Below are 16,212 nucleotides of genomic sequence, written 5' to 3' on the forward strand. Positions count from 1 at the left end.
TATGATTCTTACTTGGTGAAAGTGGAATAGCTAAAAGTAACTGGAAGGAGCTAGAAAGAAGAAGAAATACTCTAGTAAACGTAGAAAAGATCAATGCACATTCGGACCGTCGGGTGGAATTTTGGCAGGTCCACTGATTTTTTGATAGCTTTTTGGAAGACTCTCCTGCCACACGAAGCAAAAACAGTACCTGCAACCTTCTGTTTCCTCTTATCTCAGAGGTGTGCTGCCTGTGCAGCAAGGCTGACAGGCTCCTGCATCCTGAAATGTTCATCAGGTTAAAGTTAATGAGAAACTAGCCTTGGCAGGAAGCCCACTGACACTTCAACTCTCCCAGTCACTGGCAAGGAGCACAAGTCAGTCTGTGAAGACGGAGGGCTACTCAGCTCTATCAGCTGTCCACTGACACAGAGCAGCTGAGAAGCCATCATGCTGGACACTGCAGACATTATCCAGAGTAAATCCTTTGTGCTTCTGGTTTTTTTTTCCTAGCCCACGACATCGCTAGGTTTGTCTGGCTTTCTATAATTTGGTGTTGGTGTTTCTTCCCCACTAAAAAGAAAGGTTGTGACCTATAGGCTCAAGAGATAACTAGGTTGAAAACACAAATTTGTTTGGCCTCCACAGTGTTTTTATAACATTCAAGTCAACATTAGAAAACTGAAATATTTCACATAAAAAGCCAATTTTTCAGATTCTCCTATAAAACACTAAAGGTCTGGCAACACGGCACCACTCACAATATTTTAGAGCTGAGTAATAGGCTGCCCTTTTTAGAAGAAACATAATCTCTAAGCTACCCTAGACCCCACCACTCCTTATTGTATCTCTGGCAAAAAGTCTAATATCTATGACCATTTAAACCAGTTCCAGATAGATAGATAAATAGATAGATAGATACATAGATAGATAGATAGATACATAGATAGATAGATACATACATAGATACATAGATAGATAGATGATAGATAGATAGATAGATAGATAGATAGATAGATAGATGATAGATAATTTTTCATAGAGAAATACTTTGGTGGCTACATTTCTAACAAAAGTGGAAATAAAGAGAAGAAAAGGCTGGTCCCAGAGAGCAGCAGGTTTCAGAAAAATAGATTATTCTATGATTGTTATTGTTGCATGTTCTCATTGTTCTACGATGTTGCAAACCTTTCTTGCATGCTTAAAATGCAAATCTGACCTATTTTACTCATTAGCATTCCCTGCCTTGTCCCTGTAGACACTGGGTTTGTCATCACTTTATGAAAAGAAGAACTGAGCTATGTCCAGAGTCCAGTAAAAAGTCAGGGAACAGGACAAGGAGCAGCACGTTGCAGAGCAGTGATTTTCAGCCCTCTTGAAGTGAAAGTTCCTTTAAAGTAGAAAAAAAATGACCTGTTGAAAAAAATACTTCTATCAGTTATCTACTGAGAGGCATAAAGTTGAATGGTCAAGCACAGCTTAAGAGCCAGCCAGCCTTAGTTATATACAAACAGTCCAGTTACTTTACCTGTCAGCCACTGTTTCTCACATGGAGATAATTAATAATCTTTGTCTCTCATGGTTCTTATGATACTCAAAGAAAAGTCACAAATAAAGCACTAAGTGCAGTACCTAGCACATAGTAAATGTTTAGTAAGGGCTATTACCATTGCTATTACTGATTGATAAAATGCATCATGACAAAAAGCTGGTAAGGGTATATTATAATTTTGAATGTATTTATTTTTGAAATGAATTTGTTTTTTATCAGTTACAATGGCATCTGTATATGAAAAAATAGTAGCAAATATATTTCTCAGATATTATGTATTCAGTCCACAGACAACACTTAGTGCTTAGGGAGTTCTAAGCTTTCTTCCTCACTGCTTTCTAGGGCTTGAAGATCTAAGACAGAGTGGAAGAAGAAAGGCCACTAAATCTAACACATCAGGCTAAAATTATGTTTCTTGTGCTTAACTGTGGTCCTCTTTGGGAGGAAAGAAAGTGGAGGTGGAAGACAGAGAACAAGGGAAGAAAAAAAGACAGTGCCTTTGAGCAAGTTACTGGACAGCTTTGAGTCTCAGACCCATGAAGTGAGGATTTCAGATTACAGCAGTGGTTAATCAGTGCTTCAAGGAGCCCTGAGTTTCACAGAATCTCCCTTAGGGGCAGGGAACAAGGGGCAGGCAAAGTGGGTTGACTTCAGACCCTGCCCTGTTTTAGGCAACAGTACATCTTTTATAAGGATTCCAGGTATCATGTCATGTGCAAAAAGTGTTCCAATGCTTACCAATTGTTTAAAACAACTGGGGTGGTTAATCTTGAAAGCAGCCATTCTCAAATTTGGCTGTACATTGGACTCACCCTTTGGAGCTTTGAAAATACTTATGCATACGATGTAGCCATGAATTAATTTCACTGGTTTTGGGTGTGGCCTGGAAACCCAGATATGCAACTCTCTATTGATTTCCATGTGTAGCTGACATCAAGGACCATCACCCTAAAGTCTTCCCCCAGATCTGACAAACACTATTTCTAAATGAATGGCTACAAAATCACCCAAGGAGAGGATACTAATGGAGGCATGATTAAATGCTTCTTACCCTTTGGTATATTTCTAATGAGACTATCAGCCAAAATAAGGCCAAGGTAGTCCATTAGGCTGCTCTCAAGTCTATTCAATGTAAAGGTCCCATGAAACATAGGGAAATAACAAATTTGATCCCTTAAAGAGCAGGATTTCAGGAGAGTTCACATTGTTAAAGAATGCCAGTGATGTTTACTCATTTTCTTGAAGATCCGATTTCTACTTACTTTCCTTCACGGAGATAATAAAAGAAAAATGCAAATGCAGTTTTTAAAGCATTATTTAAAACCAAGGTCCACATTAAAAACCTCATCACAGCCTGGATTTCCATACACAGTCCATAAAGAGAACCAAAGTCCTGTTTTTCCCAGGAAAAAAAAAAGCAACATTTTTTACTCACTTGATTTTGAAAGTTCCTTTGCAAGGTTACTTATCTATGACTCGGTGACAGGTTTGGAACATTCAATTCATAAATAGAAAGGTGTATTCAAAGAATGCTACCAGACCTACTTTGAAACATTTGAACAAGACAACACAGCAAGTTAGCTATGATCACCTAAGAGAAACTAGCTGACATAAATACATGTTGACATGAGCTTACGTCATTTAAAGTCTTTGAAAAATACAGATCATACTATTTTTCTTCCCCTACTTTTGCTAAGCTAAACCCACCAAGCTCATTTTCTAACTAACCCAGAGGGAGACAGATGTCACCTGATGCCTTTTTGGTGAATAGAAGAAAAGAAGCGGACTCATAGAATTCCTAACTTTGAAAAAAATACATATTGATTGGGTCAAAGGATACTTTGGTTGCATTTTCTTCAAGAAATTATATATTCACAAGCCATTATCTAAGTCAGTGCTATCCAACAGAAATATAATGCGAGCCACGTTTTTTAAACTTTCTGGTAATCAGATTAAAATGTAAAAAGAAAAGGTGAAGTTTCAATATACTGTAACCCAATGTATAAGAAATACTACCATTTCAACAGGTAGTTAACATTGAAAATGTATTAGAAATGGATGAAGTATACAACATATTGTGTCCGGAATTGGTGGGTACTTGGTCTCACTGACTTCAAGAATGAAGCCGCGGACCGTCGCGGTGAGTGTTACAGCTCTTAAGGTGGCGCGTCTGGAGTTCGTTCCTTCCGATGTTCAGATGTGTTCGGAGTTTCTTCCTTCTGGTGGGTTCGTGGTCTCGCTGGCTCAGGAGTGAAGCTGCAGACTTTTGCGGTGAGTGTTACAGCTCTTAAGGCAGTGTGTCTGGAGTTGTTCGTTCCTCCCGGTGGACTCGTGGTCTCGCGGGCTTCAGGAGTGAAGCTGCAGACCTTTGCCGTGAGTGTTACAGCTCATAAAAGCAGCATGGACCCAAAGAGTGAGCAGTAGTAAGATTTACTGCAAAGAGCGAAAGAACAAAGCTCCCACGGTGTGGAAGGGGACCCAGCGAGTTGGCGCTGCTGGCTCAGGCAGCCTGCTTTTATTCTCTCATCTGGCCCCACCCACGTCCTGCTGATTGGTAGAGCCGAGTGGTCTGTTCTGACAGGGTGCTGATTGGTGAGTTTACCATCCCTGAGCTAGACATAAAAGTTCTCCACGTCACCATCAGATCAGTTAGATACAAAGTACCCACACAAAGGTTCTCCAAGGCCCCACCAGAGCAGCTAGACACAGAGTGTCGATTGGTGCATTCACAGACCCTGAGCTAGACACAGGCTGCTGATTGGTGCATTTACAATCCCTGAGCTAGACATAAAAGTCCTCCATGTCTCCACCGGACTCAGGAACCCAGCTGGCTTCACCCAGTGGATCCTGCACCAGGGCTGCAGGTGGAGCTGCCTGCCAGTCCTGCGCCGTACGCTCGCACTCCTCAGCCCTTGGGTGGTCAATGGGACTGGGCGCCTGGAGCAGGGGGCGGTGCTAGTCAGGGAGGCTCCGGCCGCACAGGAGCCCGTGGAGAGGGTGGGAGGCTCAGGCATGGCGGGCTGCAGGTCCCGAGCCCTGTTGCAGGAAGGCAGCCAAGTTCCGGTGAGAAATCGAGCGCAGCACTGGTGGGGCGGCACTGCTGGGGGACCCAGCACACCCTCTGCAGCCGCTGGGCCGGGTGCCAAGCCCCTCATTGCCCGGGGTGGTAGGGGCAACTGGCCGCTCCGAGTGAGGGGCCCGACAAGCCCGGGGCCCAACAAGCCCACGGCCCCCCGGAACTCTAGCCAGCCCGCAAGCACTGCGGGCAGCCCCGGTTCCCACTCGCGCCTCTCGCTCCACACCTCCCTGCAAGCTGAGGGAGCCAGCTCCCACCTTGGCCAGCCGAGAAAGGGGCTCTCACAGTGCAGTGGTGGGCTGAAGGGCTCAAGTGCCGCCAAAGTGGGAGCCCAGGCAGAGGAGGCGCCAAGAGCAAGTGAGGGCTGTGAGGACTGCCAGCACACTGTCACCTCTCAATATGATTTATATCTCAATAAAGTTGTTAAAATGAATAGAGATATCCTATATTTTTTATACTGTCTTGAAAATCTTGTGTATTTTACACTTAGAGCTCATCTCAATTTGGACTTGGTATATGCATTTCAAGAGTTTAATTGCCACACATGGCCAGTGGCTACTGTACTAGATATGTGATTTAAATGACTTGTGTATACAATCAGGACTTGTGTGAAGGGACTATCATGCACATTTAGTTCACCTCCTCTTTAGCTCACCCTCTGACCCACGATGTCTTCAGTAAACAATATTTAAGATAGTCAGCACTATAAAGACACATAAAGGAGTTTTTAGTAAGGTCAATGTTTTAGTCAAAGAAACTAATCAAGGAAAGTCTAATCAAAGAAAAAGGTTAACCAGCAAATGTAATATTAAATGAACTCAAGTTTGTATTTGTTTTATGTTTTTTTTTTAAAACTCACAATTATTCAACATTATAAAGGGGGTAAACTAATAACTTCAGTTCTTTTTTTTTTAAGACCATTTTCAAAAAAGTATCTCCCATGTACTTGCCATTTATAAATCAATACCTCAGTACAAGCCAATGGCTTCAAGAGAAACATCTTTGGCTCTGGCTCATGATCCTCACTGTTGTCTTCTCTTTTCCCTTCCCTTCTGTTTGTGAATCACAAAATCCAAACAGAACCAATCTGGAAAGACTAGAGGGCCTTCCTTGGAGATTATGGAAAGGGGAATCTTTCCAGACCAAAAAAAAGAAGAAATGATGTAAACATGTAGACATACCTTTGGTCCAGCTGTATCTTAAAAAAATCCTCGAAAAAGAGACTGGAAACTCCTTCCTGCAAAAATTAGAGTGTATTCTACATTGGCTTCCAGTTTTGTTAGTAAACATTTCTTCACAATGAAGTCTCCTGAGTCAATATCTTGGAAGGGAACCTAGGGAGTATCTTGGTCCTCAGAGAAGTTGATGTCCTTTTACTCTAAGAAGAATGACTTTTCTTCCAGGAAGTAATTAATAGAAATGAGCCAATGCATCATGGCATTTGGAGACACTTTCATCTGGTTTGTAAATTCTGCACTCTAAATATAAATTTAATATAAGGAATAAAAGTGCAGTAAACAAGAGCAGTACACATTTCTAAAGAAAATAAGGAATCTATTACCTCAGTGTACACAATCTGCAATTGTTTGGGGCAGAGGTGGGCTCCATTACATTTTACACAGGTTATGAAATAAGAACTAAGAGATGATATCTATCCACAGTTATGCCACAAATCCAAGAAGAAAGGCCTGACTATTGCTTTTAGTAGTGACGTCCTTGAAGATGACTGCCATAAATACAGGAAAGTTTGTCTCTTCCTTTCTAGGTCTTCATGTAAAGAATGGAGATAGGAAAAAGGAGAAAGCAGGAATTTCTTGTGTCTGTTTCTCAGCTTCTCTCTCTGACCCCACTTCTTTTTACCATGTATCTCCATTGGCTCCCTCTGATGTATCTAGATTTATATTATTGTGTTACTGAATGGTATAAGCTCCTCTCTATTCTTAATCTAAATTCACAGTGATGAAATGTTTTAATTTTTTACCTTTTTTTATGTTTATCTACTGAAGTCATATTTTCCTCTTCCAGTCATCTTAAGAGCCCTTGAAGTACAGAAGTTTTTAGCTTTCAGGCTACATGACTATGTATTTGACATTCTGAAAGTCCTTCCAGTTCTTTTTTATGTCACAGAATAAATATAAAGACCACTGAGCAGCTTTGAGGAAAAATTGTGATCAATTAATAAGCTATCTTTCAGAAAGCAAAACAAGTTCATTATAAGAGAAAGCAAGTCACCATGTAGAACTGCCTCCTTTTTCACAAGATCGGATTTTAAGAGTCTTAGAGAAAACATAGTCTAAAGATCACTGCGGGGAAGCCACAGCTTATCCCCTTATGAAATCCTGTGTCCTTCCAACATTCCACGCTTACCACAGAAAGTGTTAATTCAATGTCAAATCAATGCATATTTATAAAGCTCTATACTACACGCATGACAGTGTACCAGGTACAAAAGCTACACCATCAAACAAACCCAACATCATTCCAACCATTAAGGAACATCGCAGTCCAGTAGGAAAGACAACTGTTAAGCAGATAACTGGAATTCAAGGTTTGATCGCAGTACAACATGGGAGAATTAGGGCACGTCGACCAAATACAAAGGGGATGGAAGCAGCCTAGAGTAGGGGGTTAATGAAGGTCTGTCAAAACATAAGCTGAGCCTTGAAAGGCATTTAAAACTTTGCTAAATAATGTGGGTAGGAGGGTTGAGAAGCATCCCAAGTGGGTGGACTAGTAAGCATCGGCAAAGGCTTCAGTTGCTGGTGTGGTGATTTAGAGGAGCCAAAAGGAGTTGCAAAAAGAGTAGACAGAACTGAGAGAGGGGGGTGGGTGCAGGGAGCCCTGAAGACTTTCCTAAAGGATAAGAAAGCCTCTGGCCTTTACCCTAACTCTAACAGCACATTTCTGGAGGGTTTTAGACAGAGAAGAGATGCCATTAGGCCTGCATTTTTAAAAGACCACTCTAGCTGCTGGGTGGAGAACAGAGGAGAGAACAAGGATGGCTGCAGGGAGACCAATTAGGAGGCTAAAAGGGCATTGGTTTTCAAGGCCAAGTCTTCGGTTGTAAACTGGTCCCCATGTGAATGAAGCCTGCCAGTACATTTCCGTTAGCCCACAGACCATTTTAAGAAGTAGATGATTCCATATACAAATTTGCACTTTCAGCATCTCACAAATGATAGCCTTGCAAACCACAGGCTCACTTAAATACACAGGAGGCCATGCCAGCCTCCTTCAGGCAGGGCATGCCCCACGACCCTCCCCACATCACCCCACCAGCTCTCAAGGTCCCCACCTCCCCTGGCCCCTTCACTAGCTAGCCCTTATAGAAACTATGGTAAGTGACCTCCAGCTGAGAACCATCTACTGATCTATCTCAAGATAAGGAAGTGTAAAAGAGTCTGTTCTTGGAGGGCTGAAGAGGTGAGCAGCCCATCCCTAGGGCTGCCCTTTACTGAGAACCAAGAGACAAGGAAGAGATCACAGGCTCTGGATCCTGAGATAAGCTGAAAACATTAGTTCATGGATGATGCAAAGAAGCATCTGAAGAACAACATCCAAAACGTGATTCAGTCTGCTTATCAGAGTATAATATTGAAAAACCATAAATCAAATTGTTAGAAAGAATGAGTAAGAGCCAGTATTTGATAGCACAACAGGGTGACTATAGTCAGTAACAATTTAATACATTTAAAAATAACAAAGCGTATAATTGGATTGTTTGTAACACAAAGGATAAATGCTTGGGAGAACAGGTACCCCATTTTACATCATGTGATTTTACACATTGCATGCCTGTACCAAAACATCTCATGTACTCCACAAATATGTATACCTACTATGTACCTGTGACAGCCAGGTTCCCATTAGCAATCAGAACAGTCAGTTTCCACTAACTATTAAAATTCTGATGAATGTATAAGTTAAACATTAAAGAACTGGAGAAACTGGTGCCTGAGTACAAGGGCTGGAATATGAAAACCAACCCATCAGACCCCTGCCTCGGCTTTCTTAGACCCTAAAGTCTTTCTTAGACCCTAAAGTCTGATGGAACAATAAAAGCACTCTTACACATATACATTGTAGCAGGGCCCACTTTAGATTAAAAAACCTTCCAAGGCTCTAGAGAAAACTTTCCAGACCCCAGACCCTAAAGATTAGATATAGATTGAATGAAACACTCCTGCTTGTAGGTGCACTCCTGCACGTAGGCATGAAGTTTAACATGTATATAAGCACTAGAAAAAACCTTGTAATTTTGAGTTGATCTGGTGAGTTACTCCAGCCTTCTCCCTGTAACCAGTTGCGGAAATAAACTCCCTTCTTTCCCAGTCTGTCTGTATCTCATTATTGGATGGTGAGAACAACCAGCTGGACCTCATTCTGTTCAGGAACATAACCACAAAAATCAAAAATTAAAAAAAAAAATAAAAAGAAAGGCCATACATCAGTTACATCAACAGGAGTCAATTTTAAGCAGCTTCAAATAGAAACCTTTGATTGGAATGGGGTTTGGGGAAAGACTTCCATATGTTAGCAAGACAGATAAAATAAATAGATGCCAAACAGCTGCCAGGACCACTCAACTTTTTCTCTTGGAGAGAAATTTTTAGACTCATGAGGCTGAACAGGCACTCCAAGCACTCTTTGAAACAAGACAAGCCCAAATGCACCCCAGGTTCCAGGTGTTGTGTTTGCATATAGTCTGCTGATATATTTGGGTAATATATCTATTGCTCAAAATCATGGCGTATTTTGTTATACTTTTTATTTGAAACATGATTTCCTTATAGAGTTTTTGTTGTTCATTATGTGGTTCACATTTGTCTTTCTTTTCTCGTCTTCAAGGAAGACACACATTCTTTTTTCACTACATCACTTGGTTCACCACATCCCTTACTGGGGGGTGTGGTAGTTCTAGCAGCAGAAAAACAAAGGTTTATGATTATAGGCTTTAGCAAAATGCAAGCGGCACCATTTCTTAGGTTTTCTAGCCCCAGGAATGAAATAAAGAGAAGTACACTTTCTCCTTAATTTCTTCCTTTTTATTTCATTCAGGAGTACATTTGGCATTAAGATGAAAAGTTTACCAAAGACCTAAGAAAGAGATGAGGCTTCAATAAGTCATTTAACCTGGCAGTCCTTATATGTGAGTTCTACTTCCTTTAACATCTGAATGTCACTGCAGTAAAAGACAGTAGAATTTCTCCCAGTTATTTATTGGACAACTTGCAAACTGCCACATCACTAGATTTTGTAGGAGATTTAAGTTTTTCTCTTGTATGTATTTACTCATCTTTCTCCTCCTGCATTCTCATCTCTAATTTCTTGTCTCTGCATTATAAAGATAGCTGATAACATTTGAAAGTTTAATAATTAATTCAACAAACATCCTGACAATGCATACAAGCCCTGCATACAGAAATCTTGCTTTCTAGTCGGGGAGTGATGCAGCAAGAAACAATAAAAAAAAAATTTTAAATGTGGTTATTGCTGTAATAGATGTATGACATGGAAATGCAAACAGCCAGGGAAAACCAGATGGTCAGAGAGTCGGGGAAAGCCTCCTAAGTCTTTGAACTCTTTTAGATATGACAGTTATGTAAAAATGGTAATCAAGAGAATAAAATGTATCCTTTCCATGTTAGGCTTGGACATTGCTTAACAAGCTCACACAAAGATTATTTAACTCCACAAGAATTCAGTGTTTGATTCAGTGCTATTTACTAGTTCATGAGAGAATTTACTTGTTAATATAAGACCTATACATCTTACTAAAAAGATAAATGCAAGGTTACAGTACTATTACCCTATAGGACTAACTCATTTTGTTTCTAATTAAAATTTATTTCAAAATGCCTTTTGCGGTGGACATTACGTTGTTCCTTTAAACTTTCTTTGACCCAGCTTTACCATCTTCCTATCATTTTCATTAATTAATGAGCTGAATAAAACCTTTGCCATACATTCATTATGTATTTGTATGAAACTCATGTTTTTACTTTCTGAGTATTATACTTTGGCAAAGTAAGTCTTTAAGGATGAATAAGAGTCTATCAAGAAGTCATATATCCCTTCTTTTAAACATTTTCCCCAAAATAACACACATAAATGGGGAAATAATAAACTAATAAGTTAAAATAAAAGAGTTCATTTTCCCACCCTCCCTACCTGGGCTTCCCAGAAGCAATTAACTAAATTAGCTGGCTCTGTACTTTAACTCTCTAGTGATTAGCTAACTAACTCTTATTTTTAGTCTTATATTACTCTCATCATTTACCTTTTTAGGATATTGTCTATTCACTCCCTCTGTAAAATATAAGAATTTAGCTTATTTGCAAAATCCACTTCCCCTCCAAACTTTGTTCTTCTATGGTTAAAATTATATGTAAAATTACAACTAAAGTTAGAGTTGTAATTTTAAGTAATATATCTAAACCTTTGTCTTGTTTCATTAATCTCAGAGGAAAAATCTTCTCATTTTGTTAAGTAGTCATACCTCCACCTTTCCTTCACCGCTTATTCCCTTGACACCGTCTACCATCAAGTACCTTTGTTTCCATTGTCAAGCTTTGTAACATTCGGTTAATGTGACTGTGAGTTTTCTTTATAGGTTAACTCTAAAGTTGAAAACCAGTTTATTATGACAATATAAATTATTCATTGGAGAACCAGGTAGTATGCTAAGATGATGTTTATTTATCTTTGAATGCAATGTCATAACCTCTAAACCAAAAAAGTCAAATCCTTGTTTTTTGTTTTTCGAGATGGAGTCTTGCTCTGTCACCCAGGCTGGAGTACAGTGGCACCATCTCAGCTCACTGCAAGCTCCACCTCCCAGGTTCACGTCATTCTCCTGCCTCAGCCTCCCGAGTAGCTGGGACTACAGGTGCCCAACACCACGCCCAGCTAATTTTTTGTATTTTTAGTAGAGATAGGGTTTCACCATGTTAGCCAGGATGGTCTCAATCTCCTGACCTCATGATTCACCCACCTTGGCCTCCCAAAGTGCTGGGATTACAGGCATGAGCCACCACGCCTGGCCTCAAATCCCTTTTTTTAAAGCTATATCTGTTGCTCAAAGTTATGGCATATTTTGTTATTTTCTTATGCTTTTTATTTGAAACAATATTTCCTTACATAGTTTGTATTGTTCATTCTGTGGTTTACAATTGTCTTTCATTCTCTTTAGAGAACACACGCATGCTTTTTCACTTCAATTTGTTCATGTGAAAAAATCCTTTATTGGTAGTAAGTGCTTCATTTTTCTTCTTGAGTGTATCCTTCTTGAAGTTTTTGGACTCTATACTTTAAACCAAATACTTACTAGAACTGCTAATAAGTATCTTCAACTTTTTTGTGAGGCTTTCATTAGTCTCACTATTTCTTAATGTATTAAAATAATTATTTCATAAAATTCATTCTTAATTTCAAAGAATAGATTCAAAAAAGATATAGAGGGGTCTAAAAATCTTGATGCTTTAAAATGCCCTTATTTTGACCTCCCTCTGAGTTTGGCTTTATCTTAGTTTGTTCTCACACTGCTATAAAGAAACATCTAAGACTGGGTAGTTTACAAAGAAAAGAGGTTTAATTGGCTCATGGTTCTGTAGCCTGTACAGAAAGCATGGCAGCATCAGCTCAGCTTCTGGGGAGGCCTCAGCAAACTTACAATCATGACAGAAGGTGAAGGGGGAGCCAGAACTTCACATGGCTGGAGCAGTAGGAAGTGAAAGAGAAGGGAGGTGCTACACACTTTTAAACAACTAGATCTTGTGAGAACTCACAATATCTCCTGAGAACTCACTATCACAATAACAGTACTAAGGTGATGGTGCTAAATCATTCATGAAAGATCCACCCCCATAACTCAATCACCTCCCATCAGGCCCCACCTCCAACATTGGGGATTACAATTCCACATGAGATTTGGGTGAGGACACGGATTCAAACCACATCATTCTGTTCCTGGACCCTCCAAAATCTTACATCATTCTGACATATCAAAATACAATCATGCCCTCCCAACAGTTCACCAAAGTCTTAACTCATTCTAGCATTAACTGTAAAGTCAAAAGTCTAATCTGAGACAAGGCTAGTTAGTCCCTTCTGCCTATGAGCCTGTAAAATCAAAAACTAGACACTTCCAAGATACAGTGAGGGTATAGGCATTGGGTAGATACTCCCATTCCAAAAGGAAGAAATTGGCCAAAAGAGTGAGGCTACAGGCCCTATGCAAGTCCAAAACCCAGCAAGGCAGTCATCAAAACTTAAATCTCCAAAATAATCTGCTGTGACTCCATGTCCCACATCCAGGGCATGCTGGTCCAAGGGATGGGCTCCCAAAGCCTTGGTCAGCCATGTCCCTGTAGATTTGCAGGGATCAGCCCCTGCAGCTGCTCTCATGGACTGGCATTGAGTGCCTGTGGCTTTTCCAGGAACTTGGTGAAAGCTGCTGGTGAATCAACCATTCTGGGGGCTGGAGGGTGGTGGTGCTCCTCTCACAGCTCCACTAGGGAGTGCCCCAGTGGGGACTCTCTATGGAGGATCCAATCTCACATTTCTCCTCTGCACTGCCCTAGTAGAGGTTCTCTGTGAGGGCTCTATCCCTGCAGCAGGTTTCTGCCTGGATATCCAGGCTTTTCTATACATCCTCTGAAATCTTGGCAAAGGCTCCCAAGCCTTAACATTTGCATCCAGTGCACTCACAGGCTTAACAACATGTTGAAACTACCAAGGCTTATAGTTTGCACCCTTTAAAGCAGTGGCCTGAGCTGTACCTGGCTGGAGCCAAGGCTAGAGTAGGAGGAGCTGGGAGGCAAAAAGCAGTGTCCCGAGGTCACTCAGGGAAGTGGGGCCTTGGAACTGGCCCATGGAACCATTCTTCCCTCCTAAGCCCCTGGGCCTGTGATGGGAGGGGTTTCTTCAAATGTTTCTTAAACGCCTTCCAGTCCGTTTCCTCATTGTCTTGGCTATCAGCATTTGCCTTCCTTTCAGTTATGTAAATTTCTGCAGCCTATTTGAATTATTCTCCTAAAAATTGACTTTGCTTTTCTACTACAGGGTCAGGCTGCAAATTTTCCAAACTTTTACAATCTGCTTCCCTTTTACATTTAAATTCCAGTTTCAGGTCATTTATTTGCTCATACATAAGAACATATGCTGTTAGAAGCAACCAGGCCAAATCTTGAATGTTTTGCTGCTTAGAAATTTCATCCACCAGATACCCTAAATCATCACTATCAAATTCAAAGTTCCACAGATCCCAAGGACAAGGGCAAAATGCAGCCAACCTCTTTACTAATGCATAGCAAAAGTGACCTTTTCTCCGGTTTCCTAAAGTTCCCAATTTCTATCTGAGACCTCCTCAGCCTGGACTTCACTGTCCATATCACTATCAGCATTTTGGCCACAAGAACTTAATAAGTCTCTAGGATGTTCCAAATGTTCCCTCATCTTCCTGTCTTTTTCTGAGCCCTCCAAATTGTTCCAACTCCTGCCCATTACCTAGTTCCAAAGCTGCTACATTTTCAGATGCTTTTATAGCAATGCCCCACTTCTCAATACCAATTTTCTGTATTAGTCTGTTCTCACATTGTTGTAAAGAAATACCTGAAACTGGTTAATTTATAAAGAAAAGAGGTTTAACTGGCTCACAGTTCTGAAGGCTGTACAGGAAGTATAGTGGCTTCTGCTTCTGGGGAGGCCCCAGGAAACTTCCAAGTATAGCAGAAAGAAAAGGGGGAGTCAGAATTTCACATGACCAGAGCAGGAGGAAAGCAGGGAGGTGCTACACACTTTTAAACAATATGATCTCATGGGAACTTACTCACTATCATGATAACAATATCAAGGTGATGCTGCTAAACCATAAGAAACTGCTCCCATGATTCAATCATTTCCCACCAGGCCCCACCTCCAACACTGGGGATTACAATTCCACATGACATTTGGGTGGAGACAGAGATCCAAACCATATCAGGCTGAAAATAGTTTTTTCCTCAGAAAATGAAGGAAACTGCTCCACTGCTTGCTGCCTCTAGTATTGCTGATAAAAAGTTTAATGCTAGTTTGAAGATTATTTCCTTGCATATGAGGTATTCTTCTCTACCTGTTACAGAATGTCTTAAGATCCTATTTTCTTAGAGTTTTGAAAATTGAAGACAATGCAACAGGGATATAGAAGTGGGTTCCTTCCCATTTACTTCACTTTGCTCTAGATGTGTAAATTCAATCACTTCTCTTCCTTCAGTGTAAATAATATTTTAAACTTTCTTGGATAATCAACCCCTCGCCCATTTATCTTGTATCTCTGAGGGTCTTTATAATAAGAGGAAAAACCACTGCATTGATCTACCAGATTTGTCTTTTTACCCAATGAGACAAACAATAAATCTTGAGGCTTAAAGATAATCTTCTTTGACCCTATGTCCAGCCCTCCGCTATTGCTAGGTTAAGGGTTGGGCCTTCAAGGCCCTGAGCCCAGGCTTTGCTGTGGGCAGCCCACATATCAGTTCTCACATGCAGGGCTCAGGTGCCTGCAGCTCTCCAAGTCTGGGAAATCACACTTTGGTGCCTCCATAGTTTTGGGGTCTTGGGGTAACCTTGCTCCCATGGCTCTACTAGACATTTTCCTAGCTGGGACTCTCTGTGGTGACCCAGTTTCGTGGTTGTTAGGCACTGTCCTAGTAGGGAACCTCTTGCCTTCCCACCCCTGTGGCAATTCTCTGCCTGGGTCCTGAGACTCTCCAAGGCATCCTTTGAAATTCAGGTAGAGGTAGCCAAGCCTTCACTTACATGTACTCCTTAACCCTGAAGAATTGGCACCACATGAACACCACCAAGATTTCTGGTTTATACCTTCTGGAGTGGAGTCACAACTAGGGTGGTCAAGTAGCAGTGTGCTGGAATTCAGGAAGCAGAGACTTGAGGAAGCCCTGGGCAGCAAGCCTCAAGATTCCACAGCCTCCTGGGCCCCTCCCTTAAAACTGTTCTGCCCCAGGGCCTTGGCACTCTTGGCCTGTGATGGAAGTGGCAGCCTCAAAGATATGTGAAATGCCTTCCAAGTCATTCTTTGATTCTCTTTTATGAATAGCATGGGGCTAACTTCTATCCATACTGATCTTTTTATCAAAGGGTCACTTTGCCAAGCACACCCTTGATTTTCTCTCCTAAACATGCTTTTTTATTCTTTATATTGCTAGGCTGAAAATTTTCCAAATTTTTATGTTCTGCTTCCTATTTGATTATAAATTCTGTCTTTAACTCATTTTTTCTATTCTCATATTTTACTATATAAGCAGTTGAGAGAAGCCATGCAGCACCCTAAATCCTCTGCCTAGAGTTATTCTCCACTAAATTTCCTAGTTCATAGCTCTTAAATTTTGCCTTCCACAAAGCAATATGATATGGAAACATGCTGGCCAGTTCTTTGCCACTGTGTAAGAAGGATGGCCTTTTCTTCTGTTTCCAATAAGATATTCCTCACGACCATCTATGACCTCATCAAACTGGTCTTTCAGCATCCACATTTCTACCAACATTCTGTTCATGACTACTTAGATCATCTTTAAGACAGCCTTTCTCTACAGCTCTCTTCTTCTGA

The sequence above is a fragment of the Nomascus leucogenys genome, chromosome 2 (assembly GCF_006542625.1).
Source record: "Nomascus leucogenys isolate Asia chromosome 2, Asia_NLE_v1, whole genome shotgun sequence".
NCBI classification, from domain to species: Eukaryota; Metazoa; Chordata; class Mammalia; order Primates; family Hylobatidae; genus Nomascus; species Nomascus leucogenys.